This window comes from Serinus canaria, chromosome 4, assembly GCF_022539315.1.
Source record: "Serinus canaria isolate serCan28SL12 chromosome 4, serCan2020, whole genome shotgun sequence".
Classification (NCBI taxonomy): domain Eukaryota; kingdom Metazoa; phylum Chordata; class Aves; order Passeriformes; family Fringillidae; genus Serinus; species Serinus canaria.
In genome coordinates, this window is record NC_066317.1 from 42,470,243 (window position 1) to 42,487,910 (window position 17,668).

The window sequence follows — 17,668 nt, forward strand, 5'->3', positions numbered from 1 at the left end:
CAGTCTTTTAAATGTAAGATAGAATTTGGAGAAAATCTAGAAATTTGTTTTTACTTCTTTATTGTTTTGTTTCTCTGATGAAAGTCTGTGGCATTTGCATATGACCGTTACTTGTTGGATAATCTAAAATAGAAGTCACATGCAACTATTAAACCTGGGCATCAAAGAAAACTTGTAAACATGCTCAAAATATTAGTGAAATCATGTCTGCCCAAAGCAATTGAGCTCTGTAGCTGCTTTGTGGATATTGCTTAGTACTGCTAGAGGAAACACTCTTCCTTACTTTTTTCAAAGTGAGTCAGCTAAAGATATACAGCTGTATTCAGACTTTGATAAATGTAGAGCTGTCTTTAAGGTATGTGAAAACTGCTAGTGATGCAGCTGGGTAAGTTTATGAGGATCCCGGAGAATACTGTACAACAATTTTTTGTTATTATTATTTATATTATTCTTTTGGTCCTAAGTAATGTATTATGCATAGAAAATGTACTGGTGCAGCAACAACAAATAGATCAACTGAGAGAACACCCTTTGCCTGAGGTATCTTTAGAACTGTGAATGGGAAGCTGGATGATGAATTGGATAGTCTGCTTCAAAGGACAGATATATAGTGTCTGAATATGAAAAAGCATAAGTGCATGAAAGCATGCCACAACTATATGTAGTGCAGGCTGCTCTCAGTGATAAAACAGTTTACTATCACCTTTACTACCGATGAAGTATGTCAATTTAGGGTCTGATGTTCTGCCTTATTTATTGGAATCTGTATACGTCTATATACAGCATAACGTTTTGCAGTGCCTATTGCTAAAGGGTAAAACCTCCAAATCCATCTTTGTCTGCATTAAAAAGTAAACCTGCTTCCTTCAGTTCATTTTGCACCCAGAAACTGCAGTATTATTTTGATGCTTGCATCTTTTAATTATTTCTGAAATTCACAAAGCGTATGATCTAGTCTAACCTTAGTCAACTTGAAGTTGGAGGACTGAAGAGTTTCATCAGCATAACTATTTAATGGAGACAGAATTTAATATTCCTCAGAAAACAATAGAATTGTATTTGGGTAAGTTTCAAATGAATACCAAGACTTAAGTTTCTGGCTCCTGTTTTATGGATAAAGTCTCAGCTGACTTTTCTATATCTGCTTGCTGATTTGGATTGAAGTAACAGAAAGGTTGTGATAGATAATAAGTAGGCTTCTAACATATCAGTTTATAACACCCCAGAACAAGATTCATGACATGAGAAGGACAAGGCCTGATTTTAAGTACATAGTAGATGTTGCTTGGCATAGTATAAATCATGCTTCTGCCAGTAATGTTCAACTTTGCTCACAGTACCTCGATTTAACATTCCACTCTCTTTATTTGAGGTGTTTTAATAATCGTTATGTAATTTTTCTTTTTTTGTCTCTTCCTTTGTCTCTGGGGATTAAAATGCGTGAATATTGAAACATGCTCTATGTTCTTCATTTTTCTTGCTTCTCAGTTGTGTCCTGCCCCTTTGCCACACTACTCTTGATGCTCTGTTGTTTCATCCGTTTAGACTGAAATCTCTGAGAGCAGTAAGATGGAATAAGAAGGCTTGGTTTTGCTTGTTGTGTGGAAATTCTTTTGAAATCAGCCTAAACTAACAACAGATGATGACTGGCGAATCAGGCATTAAAAAAAACCCTCTTTAAATTAAGGCTTAAATTTGAACCAAAGGGAAAGAGAAGGACTTTTTTTCTCATCTTGGGAATATTTAGTACTGTACTTTTTCAGGCCTAATTCTCTAGAAGGTCTGAATGCTTTTAATGCCCTTTGGAAACACAGTTTGGAGAAGGTTGCGATGATCTTTTTCATTGCCATTTCTAAAAGTTCAGTGGTCAGGATATTTGCTTGGGGCAAAGGCAAAAATCCAAATCTCTTCTGTGAGTTGGACTAGTCTGCTAAAAGACTGCACTAATGGTTGCCACAGCCCTTGTAACTCTTGTGGTTACTGGGGGAATGTTTAATTTCAAATATACAGCCAAAGGCACTCTAAGCTATTTTGCCTGCTGCTCTGGTGCTCTATATAAGCACCTCTGTGTTTACTGCAGCTATTAAAGCTGTGAAGGCAGAAAGGTGTTGCAGGGTACTGTTCCCTTTCAGATACGCTCCAAATTATCACCAGGATTTCACAATCTTGGTTGATCTGAGTGTGGTGACTGACCATGGGACAGTATTTAATCTTAAAGACAGACATCTCTAGACATATACAGATACCTATTAGAATGAAAGCATACATGTGGTGGAATCACCCCAAAATTTAGAATTATTAATTATTTTTGATCAAAGTAAATATGTTTGTTACACCTAGCAATTTATGGTTTTGCATGACTGTAGAGTAGAGATAATTAATTGTCTGAAGTATGTCTGAAAGAGAACTGGCCACAGCATTGACAAGTTTTAGGTGCACTGAGAGTTCAAAGCTTTACCAAAGAAAAAGAAAATGAAAAAAGATATGTGAATTTAAATTATCATATAGGTTAGCAGAGTGTTCTGTTCTAAATGTTCAATATATTTTCAGGAAACGAATTGTAAGCTGTCTATGTGAAAACCATTTGGAAATTGGGAGTAATAGAATGTTGCTTAATGAATTTCTTGTTTTCTCACTGAAAGGATTTGTGTATTTATTATTAAATAGTTCACGAAAGAGCAAAAGGAAAGAGAAAGGCAAATCTTGCTTATATACTTATAGGAGGGAACAGCTGTAGATTCAACTACCTAGATCATGTAAACTGAGAGATACCAAAAAACTTGTCTTGAAGTCCTTGTAAAAAGACAGTGTTTGGACATATTAATGTATTCAGTAGTCATAGGATATGAGTAAGGACTCTGAAATGCCAGGTGACATTACTTGTGAAAGAGCAAAGAGCAGCCAAGCACTGTCAGCAGGGGAGCAATTAAAGACCATTCAGACAGCAATTGTATTGAAGAGCAGAGCCTTAAAGACAACATTTGTGTTTATAGGTATCTGAACTTATGATGATGATTGTTGTGAATGGTATGGTAAGAAAATGTCTGTAAATGTACTGGCTGAGTATCTGTAGTGAATAATGTTCTTTTTGTGGTTCACATGTGCTTGTCTCAGTCTGAACCCCAAAAACTCTGATACCAGACCAGGTGGTCTTTTGCAGGCTTCTACTCAAAATCCATATCAATGCCTTATGCCTTCTTTTTATGCAGGAATACCTGCTGTGTTCATCAGTAAGATCAACTATTTTTCTTTGTACTTAAATGATTCATGTGCTCTTCCATACAAGTAAAAAACAAATAATTAAAGATAATTTTTTTCTGGAGCTATGACTGGAAATATCAGTCCGCTGATACCTCGTTTATGCTTGCAAGTAAGTATCTTTTAATTAAAGGAAAAGGAATTAGTGAACTCTGTAGTATGTTACTGACTCATCTACTTGTAAGATTTTTATTGAGAAATATTTCCCTAAATTGTTGCTATTGAATGATATAAATCAGTGCCATAGGTCTACATTGACACAAAGTAACAAGGTAAAATTCTGGGGTTTATTTATTTATATACCAAATTCAGAATTTTAGTACATTTGACAAAATCCATACTAGCATTCCTGGAAATGACTTTATCATGATTACCACTTTTCTCTGCAGAGAAAAATGCTTCATTTCCTGTGTGACAAGATGATCAGATAATAACTGCCTAGAAAACATCTTCCATGATTACAACAAAGCTGTCTTTTCTACAGAAAATGTGTAATTTCTGCTGAAAGAAGATAAAGAAAAAAAGGAAGTATTCTCTTACTGTTGAGAGCACTGAAGTGCATCTCCACTTTACAGGAGCATTTGAAAATCTTTCAATTTAATAGGGAGCTTGCTTGATTCAGTAGGTATCAAAACCTCTAAAGACAGACAATTTGACATCTCTTCCTAATGTGTGAAAGTAATTCATTTGAACCAAAGACTCCCATTGTGAGACAGGTTTCTCTTAGCATCGTAAAAAAAGATAAGTAAAAAATTGCAAAAAAACCTCTCAAAGAGAGATGCAGGTTTTGACTAGATTTTTTAGCATGCATTTTTTTAACTCTTTCTCCCCAGGTATGACTTGTTTGAAGCTATTTTTCTTTATTCTTTCTTCTTCATTGATTCAAGTGGTCTAATTAATAATTCTGTGTTCTTTTCTAGAAGGAAATAGAAAAAAAATGTAAAGCAACATTTAAAAATGCTCACGCAGCAGTCAAATTAGGTGCTAATATATATTTTTGTTTTCTAGAGCTTATAATTCCTTCACTTAATGCTAGAAAACCTTTTTCTTCCCAAATATTATGAACTCAGTTACTTTTTTGAGCTTCTTAATTTCCTTTTGCTGGCCAGTGGTTCCATTCAAGTGGAAGCTTCGTTTACATCTTGGAGTAGGATTCTGTTCTGTATTTTGTAGGTCTCTGCAGGGTCCATCTGTTTTCAATACCAGAAATTAGACACTTTTGCTATTTCTTGCCTCTCCTAGGCCACCTGTCTCTTTCTGGTCTCCTATTGTATCTTTATCCACTAATCTTTAGGAGTATTTTTCCACTCATATTCCTTGCCTTCAAGATTTTCCATTCAAAAAGTTAGGAAAAGCTTGGTAGTGCATATAATACAAACTTTCTAGCATGGGAACTGATTTCAAGTAGGTGGATTGCAAATTTGAGCTGCACTAAATCAAGGACTTGCCATGATCTGTTTTTAGTGAGAATTTGTGAAATGTCTTTATTTGTTGTTTTCTCTGTTCTGCCTTGTTACTGTCGGAAGAAAAAGAATCCAATACTACTACTAAATCAGGCTGGAAATATTCACTCTTATTGCTATCTGTCTAATTGGGCTTATCTTTCTAATTTGCCTTTATTTTTTTAATGAAGACTAGGTCTATGTTCCTGAAACAATGGAATTGCTGTTGGAGTAAGCAAACTTGTTTTGTGTGTGTTTTCTGGAAGATGACTTCTGTTTGCAGCTCATACATTTTTGAAATTATAGTGCTAGTGGGTGCTGCAAATACTGTCTTTATTTCATAAATATACTATACTGTTAATGTTTTTTCTTATTTTCAACCATGAGATGTGGTCTTTTAGAAGCAGTATTTGTATTAAAGCTATAGAAATATTTTCTAGGAATTTTTAGTTTGTGATGCAAACCAGAGATCATTAAACATTTCAGAGTAAAGTAAAATCAAGGCAAAACAGGTTTGATTAAAAAACGTTACATACATGAAAATAAATGAGCAAGTAATGGTTTTTTAGTAACTAATAATATGGTAGATTTTTTTTTTTATATATTCAAAGTATAAAATATACCAAGAAGAATAAAATAGGGTTTCATGCTGCAGAAATTATGCAGCAAGTTAGAGAAGCAGAACCCAGATACAGTTGTGGGGATCACATCAGGCCAACTCACGGAGTAGTAGAAACATAGGTTGCTTTCTTCTGCTGAGAACACCAGAATATGCTCTGCACTCATCTTGTTGCTGATCAATCACTTTCTTTCTTACTCAAGCATAAAATTTGATTTCTTTGTTCTGTGAGGTTAAAATAGAATGAAGGTTTGCAAAAAAAAAAAAGTTTTCTTTTGATAAAAAATCTTTGGTCTAATATATGTGCTAGGAAGAATAGTGATGTCAGACAAGGCAGACATGAGCATTTCTTATTCAGTCACAGTGTTAAGACTAAACCTGGCTGGTTTTCAAGCATTGCTTTTTTTTCCCCTTCCCACTTAAACAAAGGCATTTTAGTGTTAGTATTATTTAAGCAATATTTAGTGACAGATTGTTCATGCAATTTTGTAATTGGATCATGCTCTTTGAAGGATAATGTTAATAATCTCAGGCCTACTAAACGTGGTGAAAAAAGAACAATTTTAATTGTCATGCACATATGCACAATGAAAATGTTTCTATTAATTGAGGAAAGCAAATGTCTCTGTGTGATTTTAATGGCAACACCATGTTTTTTGCTTATTAGTTCTACTTTCTGTGAACAAATATGAAGATTAAATACACAATAAATATAGAATTTTAGAGTGCCTTTACTCAAAAGCTCAGTATTTTACCAATAACTCTGAGGCACTGTGAAGGTCATACACTCATTTTTACCATTGGATAAAAAAAAACATACACCATTTTTATCATCAGGGGTTTAGCACCATAAAGCTGTGCTGGGAGATGGCAAGAGGAGAGCCCTAAGGGAATGGAAACTAACCTGGTAAGTGAAGGCAGGGATAATGAAATCAAATGGATTGACTCAGACTGTGTTTGGAATTTTCTCTGATGTTGGGGCGAACATCTCTGTTCTGTGCTGGTAAATGTGTCTGTCACAGAGGTGAGCCCTTCATGTGCCTCTGCTCCATTGCTTCCCAGCATGCCAGACAGTCCTCACACCCTCCAGACAGGTAGGAAGCAGTTTTAGTTGTACAGCCAGCATTTCAGAGCAGTGCTTAACTGAACAGGAAATGTTACCTTTTTGAAGGTGAATGTTTTATTCATGTCTTTTAATGGGACTTTCAAGCACAAAAAATGCTTACCATAAGTTGATAGCTGTGCTCAGATATTTGCAAAATTTTTAGAGCAATTTTTGCCATCACAAAAGATTGCATTTGTCTCCACTTGGGTGTCTTTTCCTCTGTGACTTTCCTCAGTGCAGTGTTATGGTAACGAGGGTGATGTTGTTCAAAGTTCTTTTCTGAACCATGTAGAAATACATATTAATACTGACATTAATATTTAAAAAATCCAGCTCTCTTCTCTCCAGGAGGACTTTCACATTGCAAAGCAAAGTCGCTCTCTGTGGCACAACTGTTTCAAAATAACACCACAATTTAAAAATAAAAGTAAGACCTGAAACCCTTGACAATGAAAACTTTACTCATAATGAATAATAACCAATTATCTTAAGAGATAGGTTAATATTTTCTCAGGAAAAATGGATCTTTTAGGTTTTTTTTTAAAGGCCCCAATAACATAACTGCTCATTAAAATAGCATTTTAAGTTGAACATGCAGGAGTAGTTCAATAAAGAGGAAAAAAATTTCAAATAAAAGTTTGCTTTATTAAACCTGCAAGATGTTCTGAAGGCAGGAGCAGGCAGAAAGAATGTTATTAGGAAATGTTTTGATCCTAATAACTTTGTTCTCTTTTAACAGAAAAGGCTAATGCCTCAATGTCTTGAGAAATTAGCTGTGGTAGACAATTAGGTATTTTTTTCAAAGACGTATTTTTAAAGGAAATATCTTTATTCTCATTCTCTCTAGGGATGAAAAATACAGCCCAAAGTATTTTCACAGGTCAAATAGTCCTGAATATCTTTTTAAAAAAAGAACATATTCAGAAAGGTTGTTTAATTTGAATTCACTGTAATTGATAACAGTATGAAAGGTAAAGATTTTTTTTTTTTTATTTAGGTTACCAGCCCTTTTAGCAATGATTTAATCTGGGATTTCAAGTAAATAATGAACTGGGAACCAGTGAAAACCCCCTTTCTTACCTTATTATTCTCTTCTAATCTCTGCAGTGCAGCCAAGGCTTTATGCTCTCTTCTGCTTTGTACAGCTAGTTTCTTCTGCCTCTATTCAGCTGGAAAGTTCACTTCCAACATTCATGGTCTATCCCTTTGCTTTCTTCCTCTTCCATAAAGTACAGGCTGTGACAGTGACAACTGTTTGGTGTCTCTGTGCAATGGCTGAAGAAATGCTGGCATCACACTCCTCCATGAGTCAGGTAGCTGTGCTTCTCACAGCCCTGCAGCAGGGAGCCCTGCTTTCAAAGGGTTCACAGGAACAGTGGTGCAAATGTTGGCTCTGGCAGCCCTGCACACTGGCATGAGGATGCTCATATCTTCTCATACTGCCTCCCGGGCTACTGCTGAGATGAGGAATGACTGAACAGGCCACTGCAAGGCAGAACCACTTGCACTGAAGAAAAAAGTTTCTTTTAACTTCAGAGTGCTGACACTTGCAGAGCTTTCACGTAGATTGCAACATATTTAAATAGTCTTAGGGTCATGCTTGTAAGGCTTGTCTGATTTTGATTTCCTTTGTCACTGTGTGGCTGTTATCCTTGTCTTTACTGTGAAACTCGTAACCACAGAGTTCAAATAATCTTTTCAGTTCTGTTTGTGTGGGACAGTGACAAGGAGAAGATGCTTAAGGAAACTGGTAAGAAAAATGGCATTTTGGAATGATCTTGCTGTTAGCACATCTTTGCTTTTTCTGGCATTTAGTGAATTAGTAATTTCCTGAGTTAATGGTGTAAGGCCAGCTATGGTAGATCTTTCAGATCTTTCCTGTGTTTTCCACATCCTGTGTCCTGTGCATATTTGTTTTGTAAATTGTTTGGGTAAGATATTGTGGCTATTGTGTGGGTAAGAGTACTGCTTTTGGTTTAAACCAAAGGCAGGCTAAGTCCTGTTCCCAGCTCCACAGGCTTTCTGTGTGACCTTGGCTTGTCATTGTGAAGAGCGATACAAAATAGAACTTGAATGGCTTAGTTTTGGACACCAGAGGTTTTGACTTTCTGGCTTCTTTGTGTCAGGGTAATCTAGAGGCATGTGTAAAATTCTTGCACTTTAAAGATATGCCCATTTTTCAAACCAGTGAAACAAACAAAAAGTCATAGAAGAGATGATGAGGTGTCTCCAGCTGCCTAATGGGGGGTTTTCACTTAGAAATGTATATATTATGGCAACAGACTAATAATATGTCTGCAGACTGAAATGTTTTATGAATCCAGCTCTATCAAAATGTTCTGTATCCTTGGATTTTATGATTGGGAATTCCAAATTAATTTCAATGAGCCTGAGGCATTTGGTGTATGATCACCAGCACATGAAAAAATGTTTGAAAAATACAACACTTCTTTAAGTGCAGGTGTAATATTGATACAGATTACTGAAATCAGCTCTAGTATTAGTTGGGGAATTATGAAAACTTCCACTTGACCTCTACAGAAAAAGCTTAATGTTAGTATAAAATGAACAGGCTGTGGAATGAAACTTGTATGTTTGATTTGAATTTTGCTTTTATTATTGAAGTGTGGGGGTTCTGTTTCTCAGAATCTCCCAGTTACTTTGCTCAGAAATCCTCCAGGCTCCAGCACAGTGAAACAGCTGCACAGTAAAGCTCATCCCTCTGTGCCTTCTTTGACTGCACTCAAATTGCCTTCATCTGTTTCATTAGTTTGTTGGCTCCCCCCACCCCTTCCCAAACTATGAGCCCCCATTTTTGTAGCTAATGAAGTTTCTTTAGTGACATGGTTCAGCTCAGACCCACCATGCAGTGCAGCCCTTTGGGTGCTCTGCTTCTTGGAGCTGTATTGATTATCTAAGAGAGCTCAATCCTGTTCTGTCTGTCAGACATTTTTTACTTGGCAATGGATCAGGAAACTAAAGATGTTGTGAGGTCTGGTCAGCAATATTCTTTGATCTGGATGACTTCTCTAGAGCAGGGCAGATCTGTCTGTAGATGTCAGGCTTTGAATGCTGCCAGAAGTATTTTTCTTACACTATTTTCCTAACCGTGTCTAACAGTGAGCAAGTCTTTTACTGACAAGTATCACTCCACAATAGTACACAATAGGGATTGCTGTTGCTTACAAAAGATAGGGTTTTTATTACCTTTTTTTTTTTTTTTTTTGTCCCAGTGGGAATGTCATCACCAAAAGTATGAGTCAAGGACTATTAGCAAAAAGAAAACAGTTGCTGAAGATGGACTGGGACAATTTCATCTCTCTTTTGAGTAGAGAACAATGATGAAATAATTTCTTTTTTATTGTCATTAAAATGTTCTCAGCTTTGGCACAAATTCAAAGTTAGTTCTTGCATTTTATTTTCTCTTCTCTCTCCCTCCCTCCCTCCCTCCCTCCCTCCCCACCTCACTTCTCCCACCAGGCTGGGAGATGGCACTTGGAGACACTTCTGTGGCAGGAAGAGTTTTGAATAGTTGCACAATTCTGGAATTCTGGCAGGAAAACCTGGAAAATAAAAATAGGCCAGAAATGTGTAATACTGTTTGCATGCAATTAATTTTTTTATGGTTAACTCTACATTAATTCTATGTGCTCAGTTCTTTACTTTTAATCCTAGATATGTAAACAAGAGTAAACAAACAAAAACTCAAACAAAAAGAACTTACAAAAAAAAAATTTCTGTCTGAAAATGATGCCCAGATGAAAATTTAAAAACTTTCTGGAATAAATACCAGTAATTGTCTTGGTAGACAGCCAGGAAGGTAAAAGGCTTCTACCTTAATGCAGCATGGTGTCCAGGCAGGCAGGCAATGTTGTGTTCTTTTAGGGAGCCTGCAGATCTAGCCAAGTTACCATATGCTAGTGTATGAATTAAACCCATGTGGACATCCTTTAAATGGGACATATTTTTTATATAGATTTGATTATTTTAAAAAATACATTTTAGCCTAGTAATTGGCTGGATTTTGATATGAGTAATGTTGCTTTTCATTATTTGTTTTTATAAATTTCTGGTATTTATTTAAATCTATGTGCCATTTCCTCTCTTCTTCTTTGACTTGGATTTTAGAAAGGTTACTGACAGAAAATTTCCAAAACACTTGGAGAATTTCCTCTTAAGCTTCATCCACATCTGCTGGGCTGCACTTCATAATTACTCAGGAGCATATACATGTTCAACTTTTTAAAACATTTTCATTGTTTCAAAGCAATTAATATGTAATGACTTCTGAGCTACAGGCATGATATATCTGTCCATGTATGACTGTGCTGGTGACAAAAGGGACAATGTGATATCAGTTCCTGAAGGTTGTCATGTAGGTGCTGCTACGATACAACTCCTTTTCCCTCATTGCTTTTTGTGACTGATGTTTGGCTTCACCTTGAAGCAAATTGAAAGCTGAAAGAGTAGGTGACTTTAAAAAAGTGGGCAGTTTCTGATTGATTTCAAATTTAGAAAGATATGCTTGCTGCAGTTTGGAATGATCCATATTTGTATATAAGAAAATTACAGAAACCTATCAACATTGTATTGCAGTTGATATTTTTTATTAAAATTGCTTCTCTTAGAAAACCTTAAAACATTGTTCATAGTCAAACTCTGTTCTTCATCATGACTGTGGCCTCATGTTAAACAAATTGCCTACAGTTTTTGTCTTCAAACTGAAATAACTTGCACAAGTTTAAAAAATCATGAACTGCCACAATAAAAAGCAGTCTAGCCTTGTCTAAACCTTCTCCCTATTGACATAACAGAGACATGCTTTCTTCATAAATTAGCAAATGTAGCTAATTCAGGGAATACTCCTGCAAGCCTCCAATGTGTATATAAAGATTTTGATGGGAAAGGATGAAAGAGATTAGGAGTCTCAAATTTTTGTGTTATATTTGAAAGTCATACGCTAATTAAAAAGCAATGCAGTTCATATCAAATGCAGATGTTGGAGATGTGACCTTGGAGATGGGGAGAGATTTTACTCTCAGTGTTTACTCAGGTTTTTCAAAAGTGTGGAAGAGTTGCTCAATTGCTGCTGAAAGTGCAATAAAGTTAGTGTCCACTGTTATAGTGTTTCTGTAAATCAGATATGTTGCTAATTTGAGTTCATAGGCTTTTAATTCTATGCAGCATACTTGCACACTGTCAATTCAGAAAGCAGTTTTATGTTCTGTGTAAAAGAAATGGATATAAATGCCCACAGAGAGGAATTCAGCCACATGATAAGAGATTGTATTGGGTCTTATTTAACTCGTTTCTATTTGGGAAAACATTGAAGATTTCAAAGTATTTGAAGATACCTACACAAAGGTGCAACATGCTTCTGTCATATTTATTCACTTTAGCACATAGGGGACATTGAGGACTGGGAAGTGAATAACTTTGAAATTTCTAGTGAATTTTTATATATATTTGAGAACAATATACATATCTTCAGTAGGGTAAATAGTTTGTAAATATCACTACTCAAGTCTGTATTGGCTAAGTGGGCATCCTCATTGTCTTTCACATGCTGTATTTTGTGATTTGTAATAATAAATTTCAACTATTTTATTTGTTTAAAATATTTTCTTCTTCGCGACAATGCGTACTCTGTTTCCATGCTGGCTGAAATACCAGTTTTTTCTCTGACTGGTATATTTGTTAAATTATGTATTTTTTCTGAACCAACTTCTTCTTTTCTTCTTTAGTTGTGAAATGAAAATTAGTAAAGTAAATAAGAAGGGAAAGAACTTGCAAGACACCACAACAGACTTGAGAAGAATGTGCTTTCTTAAGTCTGTTGTGTTTAGCTGCAATTTTGTATAATTTTTACTTAACTGGCTGGAGGCTCAATGAAAACAAGTTCTTCATTATTGAAAATTAAAGCATCCTCCACTCTTATACTACAGTTAAAACCTCTACAGTTTCAGGCAGTTTCTAAGGATCAGGCTCCCTTTTAGGCTTGGCATCCCTCCATCTGTGCTAATTGTCCTTCAGTCTTGAGCCCCCCCACCCAAGATAAGTGGATCAGGATTTAAGTGTAGAGCTAAAGCTACAGTACAACTACAGTATCATAGGGCTCCTCCTTTGAATTTTCATCTCTTGAGGTAGTAATTGAGATGTCTATTGTCTGCTTATCCCTGAGCATATTCACTGTCAGCAATTATTTAAGTTAGAAAAAGAATAACTGAAGGCCACAGAGAGAAATGTTGTTGTTTGAGTGGTTTAGAAGTCACCTAGAGAAATTTTCACTAAGGGAGATGCAGTCATATTGTATTTGTGTTGAAAAAAAACACATGTAAAAATGACAAAATGATTGTTTCATTCCTGATTGGAAGGAGAGGAAAAGGTTGTCATCTAGGTTTCTGGTGGAAATGAGTTTACAATGTAAGATAACGGATGTTTTGGTTTTGGGTTTTCAAAATGGTACAGAAACATATATTTTAAATTGTCAGTCATGTAACAGTCCTCTGGTTTTGCTTCTCAAGAGCTGGTGACTTGCACCTTCTACTGAATTTTTTGTTCTTTGTCTCTGAAACAACTTACCCTGCAGATGCAAGAGGCAAAAATTATATCAGTTTTACAAGGGAAATAATACAAGAACCATTTAGTGACTTGTGATACCTAAATTTAGAATAATTCTTAAGAAAATTTCACATTGAATTGTTGCATAAAATCTGTCTTTGTTGTTTGACTTTCTTCATTTTAGGTTTTCTTTCCTAAAAAGAAGGTGTTCAGGATTTACAATACCATTTAAACTGTTTTTTTAGATATTTTGTTAGAGAGAAGAAAAATAATTTGTTGAAAGAAATTGCTCGATACATCCAAGAGTCTGATGAGGGAAAATGCTTTACAAGTACAGAGTTAATAATACAACATATCTAATCCAGTAGAGGGAGCTGGAATGCTGTTCTACTTTCTCCGTGTTTGTACTAGAGATAGTTGTTTATCTAACAGAGCTATATTTAATTTCAATATTATTTTTATCTTTAGAACACCAAATTATTTTCATAAAAATTGTCTTTTAAAAAATTAGTCAGAGTTGTCTTTCTTATACCTTTTCTGTCTTTTCTATATCAAAGAATCACTGAGTGGGTGAGGTTGGCAGAGACCACGGTGGTCCAAACCCCCTGCTCAAGGAGGGTCATCCTAGAGCACAGGGCACAGGATTGAGTCCGTATGAATATCTCCAGTGTGGGACACTTCACAGCCTCTGTGGGCAATTTGTTCCAGTGCTCAGCAGTCACACAGGGAAGAAGTTCCTCCTCTTGTTAAGGTGGAACTTCTCATGCATCAGTTCCTGCCCATTGCCTCTTGTCCTATTATGGGGCACCATCAAAAGTCTGGCTCTTTTGGGAGGAGGGTGTGATCAAAGTAGGAGATCAAACTTCTCTTAGTTTATTCTTCTTTTATTTTTATTTTTTTAAATGAGATTACTAAGAAGGACTTTTCCTTGCTGTTATGCTGGGTTTCCATATGCTTCCATCTATGGAGCCATTTGGAGGTTGTTTTTGGAGGTTGCTTTACATCTACTCTGATTAAAAATAAAGTTACCCAGAGCTGGATGTTCTGTACTCTAAGTTTTGATTTATAGCCTCTCCCTAATACTTCATAATAATCAGTATGTGAATATTTTAAAGTACACAAATTTTAAAGTACACAAAAAATGCAATTGCATAAAATAATGCAGTATTATTTTGCAGAAATGTAGACTGATTACAAAATCCACTGGATAATATATTTATTGGAATTCTGTGATCTACTGACAAATGAATCCAAAACCACTAGAAACATGGCCATCAATTCTTCATACCATGATCACTCACATCAAAAAGCTGTTAGCAATTACAGAATAAGTCAAAGAGCAACAATTGCCAGATCAAAAGCAATGAGTCATTGTTTGACCTTTGTTTAGCCTGAATTCAATAATTTATTAGATTTCAAACAATGCAAAACTAGTGATAAAACAATGCTGTCTGCTTAGGAAATAACGGCCTCATGGATCAATTTAAAAAGCACTTGGATGTTGAAAATCTGGATTTAACAAAAGTTCTTAAAATACTGTTTATTGAGGAAGCTGAGTCTTTGAATAAACGATGACTTAGTAATACAAGCAGGAAGAAAGGAAACTAAGATTCAGAATAATTAGGTACATCAGATACAGAATGCGTGTTTTTATAGTTCTGTAACAGCCCATATTTGCCCAAAATATTATTATTATACTTTTCCAAGGAACTAAGTGACAGGCTATAACTGAGAAATTTATTGTGTTTATACTACAAAAAATAAAGAATTGACTTTTCTAGAGTCGACTGTTTTAGATTGAAGCATAAGCATTTATGTGTCCCAGTATACAAAGTATCACATAAACACAAATTTCAGCATTACTTTTTGTACAAAATCCACATTAAAGCACGATCCTGATAATGTTTGAGAATCTATATTCTATAGCCTTATTGTTAATTGAGGAAATCTTGTAGCCAAAGAAATGTTATTCATCTGCAGCCCTTTGAGACAGGCTATGTAGGCAGGCAGGCACAGACCTTGCAGATATGTGCCATGACCCTGGATTTGGTGAAAGTCTGGGGGGAAGAGGATGGATGTTTGAGAATAAGAATTAAAACAAATGAGAAATGGTCAATTTTTTTATTTTTGTTAATGGCTGGTTCTCTGATCACCTCCAGTAGATGAAAGCATTGAATACATACAGCTGAGTGTGGCTTCTTTGCTTGATGCATTTTTATGGCTTTTTACACTTCAAGTCTGACACTGATGGGAGAGAGGAGGAAACGTGCCAATAATCATAGCACTGCACTCAGCCATGGAGAAAGGCTGATGTGATGCAGGTGAAATTTCTTCCGTCCTTAGGGATAGGTTTTGTGCCTATGTGGTTCAGAAGAGAGATACTTTCAATGTTGGGAGACAGAGATCTGTGACATAGTGTTAAAGAACAAGTCCTAGACATTGAAAAAGCTGGTGCTTTGTGGTTTGCAATAATATTGAAAAACGTTTTGATTTGGCTAAGTTGTGAAAAATTTCAGCATACCATTGGTTAGAAGAAAATGCTTACCTTTCCCTTTTATGGGGAATATTTTATATAGACATAATGGCTTTTGTAAAAGTTAAGCATGTTTATATTTCATGTGAATATAATCAAGAGGAATTTTTCTAACTATCATAACTTGAAACTTTAGAAGATGAATTAGCTAATAATATTCAATTTCTAAGGTGAGGGCTTATTGCTACTGCTCTGCTTGCAAGAATAAAGAATTATTTACCTTATGAGGGAAAACAGAATACAAATGCTACTTTCATTTTTTTTATCTAGCAGATTTTGTTGCACTGGAATTTTTCCCTTGGGCTGTTTTGCTATGGGTATTATTACCACTGCTGATTTTTATACATCTCTACCTTCTCCTCTTTTTCACTCATTTCTAAACAGGAGGTAGTTTGTGTCTTAAAAGCATTCTGTAAATGCTCTACCTAAAACTTCTCCTGCAGATTAATATATAATACTTCCAGTCATTATTAGGGTGTAAAACATCCCTGGATTGGATTCTAATTGCAGACAAAGCAAGGTATGAACTTAGCAGGTTGCAATAGAGTGGGAAAGAACATGTCTGCATTTATGGCAGCTGTTTCAGGTGTTGTGTACATAAAATGCAATGTTAGCACATACACTTCCGACAGCCATACATTCTAACATCCTTCCATTTTTAAAAAGAGTGTTCTGTTCTGCTGGCTTGCTTTTTAATTCATTCTTTCTCATTTTTATGTGCTTTCTTATTCCATGGAGAGGTAGCACAGCTATTCTGCATAAACAAAGGCAGGAAAAAAACCAGCTGATAGAAATCACTCTGATTCTGGATATATTAATTACTTGTGCATGGAAAGAGACGAGAAAAGAAATTTTTGACAGATGTTTTTATTTGGAGCTTTCACATTTTGTAGGAAAGGCTTCATGACTAGTTTCCCAGAACTCTGGAAAGCCCCTGCTGCTAATTCCTCATAGAGGTATTGCCTTATATGAAGACCCAGTCTCAGAAGCATCCCACACTGTGCAGCATGGTGACCTGGTGCTCTGTAAGGCTCTGTAAGCATTTGAGGCTGCTCATTCACCTCCACCTTCAGATGTCTCTGTTTTACATAAAACTCTTCTGTTGCATGTGGCACAGCTAGATGCCATGGAGAATGCCAGGGGGGAAGTCTTCTTGTCATCCAGGAGTCAAGAGTTGGGTAAATGACAATCAGATAGACATAGGTGTATGAAAACTGTTGTAATTCATTGCTGTCTTGTGCTTTCACTTGTGTGAACCAGAAGCAATTATAGATCCAGTCTCTGGTATGCTCTCTTAGGAGCTTTCATGTCCAAAATGTTGCAGATATGTTGGAACTTACACCTAAACCTTTGCTGAACTTACAGTCCAAATCCTTGGATTTCTGATCAGGCTTTTCTTTTTTGGCTGTCATTGTTCAAAAACCTTAAGCTGAATAGTTCTTATATTACTTGGGTTATTGAAAGGGAGAAGAAATAAGACAGTGGGAACCATGAATGTGGTATTCATGTAGGCCTGTCGCTCTCTACTTTGAGGCAAACATATAACTGCTATGTAAAAACCTGAATTTTCTTTGAGAAAAAAGATTCTTGACCTTTCATTTTATCTTTTATTATGAAGATATTTGGCTCTGACTTCAACGGTAAGAGTATCAAACTATTCTGAATTGTTGTCATCTCTAAGAAGCAAAGTGCCTTGTGACAGATGGGATGTGACTCCTTCATTCACAGATGGGAAGTTGAGGAAAAGAAGATTTTGGAGGAAACTTGAACCAATTCAACCGAGCAATAAAAAAGTTTGGAATTGAGGTCAGGTCAGTGTCTGGTATTTACTATTTCCTTGAATATGAACAATTGTGACTAGCTCTTTTGAACACTTTTTCCTCACACCTAATGTTTCATTGTATTTCAGTAGCCTGGCTCATTATCACAAACTTGGGCTACCTTTTGAAGTGGTGGAAGGACATCTATGCCTTTACTACTGGTTATCAGATGGGGTAGATTAAAACCTTGTATAGAAATAATCTTTGAGTGAGATCTTAGGTTTATTAATGTTCTTATTTTTTAAAAGCTCTGTTTCTCTACATATTTTTACACTTTTTTTTTAGCTAATTCTAGTACTTTGTCTGAAATGCAGACAAAGATTGGTTTTG